We start from the raw sequence: 6,000 nt of genomic DNA on the forward strand, positions 1-6,000 counted from the left end.
ATCTTTCTCCTACTTAGCGGCTAAAACCTGGAACTCTCTCCCCACTCACCTCCGCCTTACACAGAACCACCTCTCCTTTAGAAAGCAGCTAAAAACCTGGCTATTCGATCAGTAATGCACCCACCCTCCCCCAAGCGCCTTGAGACCCTCTGGGTGAGTAGTGCGCTATACAAATTTCTGAACTTGAACTTCTCTCTCTCTATCGATCGCCCTCTCTCTCTCTCTCGCCCTCTCTCTCCATCGCCCTCTCTCTATCCATCGCCCTCTCTCTATCCATCGCCCTCTCTCTATCCAAGTTATTTACAAAAGTTTAAGCTATTGCTATTATAAAATTACAATATTTTTAAAGTATTAATTATTTTAAAAAATTAAAAAAGCCATTTTTATTTGTAATATCAATACATCTAACACGTAAATACAAAACATGTTGCATTTGAAATGCTATAGGTGTCACATTTGCAAAAGGTAAAAGTATTGGCATTGTAAATGACAAAGCTATTAATTTCGCCATTTCCAAAACCAACACAAATAAAAAAAGTTGGCATTTACAATACCAATAGCTCAAACTTTCCAAATGCGAGACCTATTGCATTGCAAATGCTTGTTGTTTTTTTTGTTAGCTCACCTAACTCGATTTTTACAGTACTAAAATGAAGGAAACATCAGCCACCATTCACAGAAATCGCAGAATACTGTGGTTGACTTACTTTAGGTCTAAAACCTGCAAAGATGTTTAGGCAGCCCTTCAGTCACTCACCAATGCAATTTAAGTTACCCTCGCTTGTGGTGGTATCGCAGCTTTAACCATTCCCCAAGGCCAACAAATAAGAACCCAGTTTGCTAGAAAAATGTTAAACAAAACAAAAAAAACAACAACAAAACGCACGCACACCACACAAAATGAATATCTGTGCGCCATCGAACACAGGAGAGGGCACCGCTTTTACCAATATAACCCTATGGCGTTAACACCGAGGCGGCACAAGACATCTCAGACCCACCAAACATTTGACAATGACAACGATTTTTTTTAAAAAGCGTGCATGCACAATCACTACTACGTACAAGCATTTCTTCGAGAACGTACTCGGAAAATATTCACACAGCCTGCTAAAAACGAACATTGTGCATAGAGTTCTGACGAACAGACCAAAGAATCGTAGCGGAGAGACAAATAAAATGCACTCAAGTGAGAATTGCGGAAATAGATGTAAACATCAGCCATCACAGGGAGGCAGCCCATTCTCCCGCGCATTGTACAAAAAACGCGCCATCCCCGTTTGCGCGATACGCAGCCCATCAGAATGCAGATACAGTGAAGAGAGAGGAAAGGAAGGAAGGCACTTGTTCACGAAATCCTTTCGTCTTAACAATTCAAGGCCGACCAGCTCTTTCATACCGAGTAAGGGAAGCAAAAATGTTGGGTCATGTAACCGGCATCGCTTCGGGCCTGGGGCCAGCAGCCTTGACAGGAAGAGCCGGCTTCGGCTCCACACTGACAGCCAGCTGGCAAAACACTGGGATACATCACGGCACCGGATCGGGCCCGGTGCGGGTGGGAGACGAGACCACCGCTACCCGCAGTGTGCGCAGGTCGCCTTGTACCGCTCTTCCTGACAGAAGTACATTTGGCTCACAACGTACCTGATGCGTTTCCGGGATTTGGGTAGTTTCTCTCAGTTAACAGAGTCCAGACCCCGGCAGCTGGAAGAACCATGTGGCCCGGCCATGCGAAGGGGATCGCAGTTAGCGAGCAGAGAATGTGCCCCACAAAGCACTTTCCAGTTCTCCGCGGCTCTAAGGAGTACACTTCCGGCGGCAAAGAGCTAACCGGTCTGCACCTTTGCGTCAAAGCGTGTCGCTTCCTGTGACGCCCCGTCAGCAGGCGCTTTGCCCTCAGACGCACGCTCAGGAGGAGGAGACTGAGAGGCTGGGCGGCTCGCAGAGCGCTCGCTCCTATTGGCTAAAGCTGGGACTGTGAGCGGGCCCCTAAAATACGCCCATCACGTTTCAAAAGGTAGGTAAAGTGTCAGCTCGCGGACTTTCGAAGAATTTAACGTTTTTTTTCTTTGTTCTAAATGAATGAATCCAGCAGAAGCAAACGATTATAAATAAGATGATATTTGGTATTGATTGGTAGGCAAGGGTAATTAGGCCAATGCGGATGGAAATGGAGAGATTTAATCACAGTGTCCTGATGAAAGACGGATCATGAGGAGTCGGGACCGAGAGACAGAAACTAAGACAAACTTTACGCGTGCAAGTGACGAGCCCAAGTGATACTAGAGAAACACGCTTTGGCAAAACCTGGTCGCGATAAGTCTACACATCTTTTTCGTTTTAATTTCTTACAAGCAAAAATATTGTTGGAAAACGAGGCAGCATCTGTGAGGCGAGGGAGCGTGAGGCGTGGAGTGAGGGCCCTGCGCACTGGCACCATCCCAGTGGCGACCTTCCCCATCACCTCAACAAGCATTAAACAGGCTACACCTGCCTTGGTGACACATGACCATGACTGAGCATCTCCTACTGACCATACAGTATACACCTCTACATCTCAAGGCCTAATAGTCTGGGGTCTTCACCTAAGCGCAGCAGCAAGAATACATGTTTACACACACTTTAGAATGACAGTATTTAGCACATTTGGATATCATTAAAAATGCAATGTAATTACAGCCCCTAAAGGCGTCACAGATGATCACAGGATTAAGTTATAAATACAGTCAGACACCCTAGCAGGAGTGTCTAGCCACTTAAAACCACTTTGCTTAAAATAATGTTGGTCTACGCATGTCATGAAAATACCATTAAAAATATCCTTCTCATGCACTTGCACCTCTTCACCTCCAGGGGATGACCTTTAGACATCCCTAACTCAGCCCTTCATCCATTGGCACATTTCTCCACACACCTCCAGCTGTAGAACAAAAGTTTCAGCCTAGGAGATGTTCAAATGCTAGCTGAGCCCTTGAGTGGTTATTCCGTCTAGTCCCCAGGACACCTAGGGTGGGACTTTTCTTCTTTGGGCCGGGGAAGGCTGCGTTGCTCCTGCAGCTCCTCCTGCCCCTCCTTCAACAATTGAGGGTGATCCCCCTCCTCTGGGGGCCACTAGCACCCAAAACAGCCGATTTCCTAATGCCTTGGCGTACCCCCAGGTCAGTCATTTGGCTCGGGGGGCCCAGCCGCTGCCGATCCGCTGATTTTCTGGGGCCCGATCCCACCCAGGCCCCTGGCACCTTCTTTCGCTCTTCTTGGGGGTCCCGGTTTCCTCCGGGAATCCCGCATGCCCAATCGTTGGAGGGCAGCCTGGGGAGCCCACCCCCGGCTGTCCCCGCCGACTCCCCACCCGGCCAGCACCCTCGCGTGCTGCCGCGGGAGCCGGCCACTTCTTCTGGTCTGCCCAGCAGACGCGCAAGGCTTCTCCGGCCCTAGGGGGGAATGCGGCTGCACTCCCCCGGCCTTCTCCTCCATTTTGGGGCCCGGGGATGGGGTCCCAGGCCCCCGGATATCTTTGGGGGAGTGCGGCGGCACTCCTCCGCCTCACTTCGGGGCCCGGGGATGGGGTCCCAGGCCCCCTCCATGACTTCGGGGGATGGGGTCCCGGGCCCCCGGATATCTTCGGGGGGCGTAACGGCGCTGACCCGCATCGGCGGGGGGCCAGGGTGGGCTCCTGGCGCCCCCTTGGGGCAATTTTCATGGGGGGGGGCGCGACAACGCTCCCCCGCCTCCCTCCTTCACATCACTGGGGGCCAGGGTGGGCTCCTGGCCCCCTGTAGGCTTCTTCACGGCGAGCGCGACTTCGCCCCCGACTTTGCTTCCTCCTGGGGCAGCCTCCGGTACCTGACCCACCCCGGGGGAATCTCTGAGACCGGCGGCGGAGCCCCACGTGCTTAGTTGTCGGTCTTCTTTAGGGGTCAAAGGTCGCCTACCTTCCGGGGGCCATATCTCAGCCCCTGGGGTCAGATCTGCCCCATTTTTGCTTCTTTGTGCTACTGGGGGTGACCCCCACACACTAGGAGCACTCTCCTTTGCCCTCCGGGTCTCCAAGAGGGTGCATTCTGCAGGGAGCGGTCTTCACTGGCTCCCTGCGCCTCTCTTCTCCCTGCGCAGAGGCCTCTCCTTCTGTACACCGTTCCTGGGCTCTCTTTCTGGTGCTGTTAGGGGCCTGGGGGGCAGTCAGGGGTGTCCTCCTTCAAACTGCCCATTGCACCAGGCTCCAGCACCTTTCGCCTCAGCAGATCACACCCCAGAGAGAGTTTCTCTTCCTGTGCAAGTACTTTTTAAAAGTTGAGAAGGGGGCTGGCAGGAAGTCTCTGTGTGTCCTATCAAACAGCGACACATCACTTCCCTGCCCCTGCTCCCTCCTTCTTGTCCAGCCTCTGGGTTTGGTCAAAATGGCGTTGTCCAGTGTCTCTGGCCACATGGCCTCTGAAACCCAACTCCTTCCCCCCCTCACTGCCTTCACCTAGTTCAGCTTGGTAGTTCAGCTTGTTGCTTGGCACCCAGCGACAGCAGTTGATGGATTGGCTTTTAACTCCACCTATCTTTTCTCCTTGGAGGGAAGATCTTCGCTCTGGGAAGAAAGGTCATTAATCTAACCTGCCATGGCCAGACCCCAGCCAGGGACTCAGAGAAATATGACATTTCTGGACGACCCCAAAGCAGTACAAATATGACTTTGGACTCTGCAGAATACTCATTTTCACATCCGCTACACTAGACAGTAGTGCGTGTCTGGAATCTGTAGGCTTTATGGAAGTCATTTTAGCCATGGGCCCCACATTCCCATAGAGGAATAATGAAGTGAAAACATAGTAAAACACACTGACTTTCCCTGGCATGTTCCTTCCCAGGGTATTAAGCCTATTCCATGTCAACACCCAGTTCTGCATAAGTCCTGCCACACCATTCACACTGTAGCTGCTCCTGGACTGCGCACGCTAGGAATCTCCCCTGCGCAGCCCCTACACGTGTGCACACGCATGTACACCTGTGTCTGCATGTAACCAGCACGGTGTCCCATACTCCGGCTGCTGCGCAGCGGCCTAGTCAAGCCAGGGGTACACCAGTAAAATCTCCACACAGTCTCCTTCATTATGAGCTCACGGCGGGTGAGTCCCAGATCATGAGGCTCCCCCACAGTAAAAGCTCAACAATTAGGTGCTCAAAAAGCGAAAAATCCGGGTGGCCCATAGTGTGAGAACCACCTTCTAACACATATGTAACAGACATTAAAGTAATATATAATGTAGATATAAAATGTCTAAAGGTGGCGTGCTTGTTTGCAAAAATATAAAAAATGATCCATTGCAATATACAATGATAGCAGTACTTTGCTTACCGGCCTTGGAAGTGAAATGGACTATTTTCAAGGTAGATGTGCATGTACAATTGGGTGTAGGAGACACTACATTTCTGGGGGGGGGGTGTTGAAAATAGCAATGTGTATGTACATAAGCGGCGTTCATTTGTGCTCACAGTACCCCTTGTTGTAAGCAGAACAGATATCGCTAAAACACTGACTGTGTTATCCCGCTAGCATAGACCCGTGCACACACGTACACGACAGCCATTTTAGGTACCATGGTCTCTCAGTTTGCGATCGATCACCAGCGCCCCTTCCCTGACCCTGCAAGCCTCCCCCATGCACCCTGACTGCCCCCGCTCTCACATGCACAAGTCATGAGCCCTCCCCTCCCGCATGACTCTGTCTCTGAGAATCACACCCCGCGCCTGACCAACACCTCCTTTCCCTCCATGAAGACCCCTCCTTTGATGACCTCTTCCTCTGAACCTAATTGTCTACATGGACCGCTGGTCATCCCTTAGCCTGAGGATACAGTTTATTGCCCACTACTGTATACACTCGCCTCTCTTGAAAGGAGCCACTATTGATCATGACCACCCCACCCCCTGAGATTCAATCAGGCGCACACATTCCAATGGAATCATCAGAACACTCAGCTGCGTGACAGCCCCCTCCTATTGTATGGAGGA

General features: G+C 51.1%; 1 protein-coding gene across 1 annotated transcript in view; it reads right to left on the minus strand.

The window, feature by feature from the left end:
• NUP50 (nucleoporin 50) overlaps positions 1–1,902 on the minus strand; it is a 129,428-nt gene extending 127,526 nt beyond the window's left edge. The window contains exon 1 of the mRNA XM_078673839.1: positions 1,645–1,902. The gene's annotated coding sequence lies outside the window, so the exon portion shown is untranslated. The remainder of the gene's footprint in view (positions 1–1,644) is intronic.
• Between the last annotated feature and the right edge of the window lie 4,098 nt (positions 1,903–6,000).

This window comes from Lissotriton helveticus, chromosome 1_1 (genome assembly GCF_964261635.1).
Source record: "Lissotriton helveticus chromosome 1_1, aLisHel1.1, whole genome shotgun sequence".
NCBI lineage: Eukaryota > Metazoa > Chordata > Amphibia > Caudata > Salamandridae > Lissotriton > Lissotriton helveticus.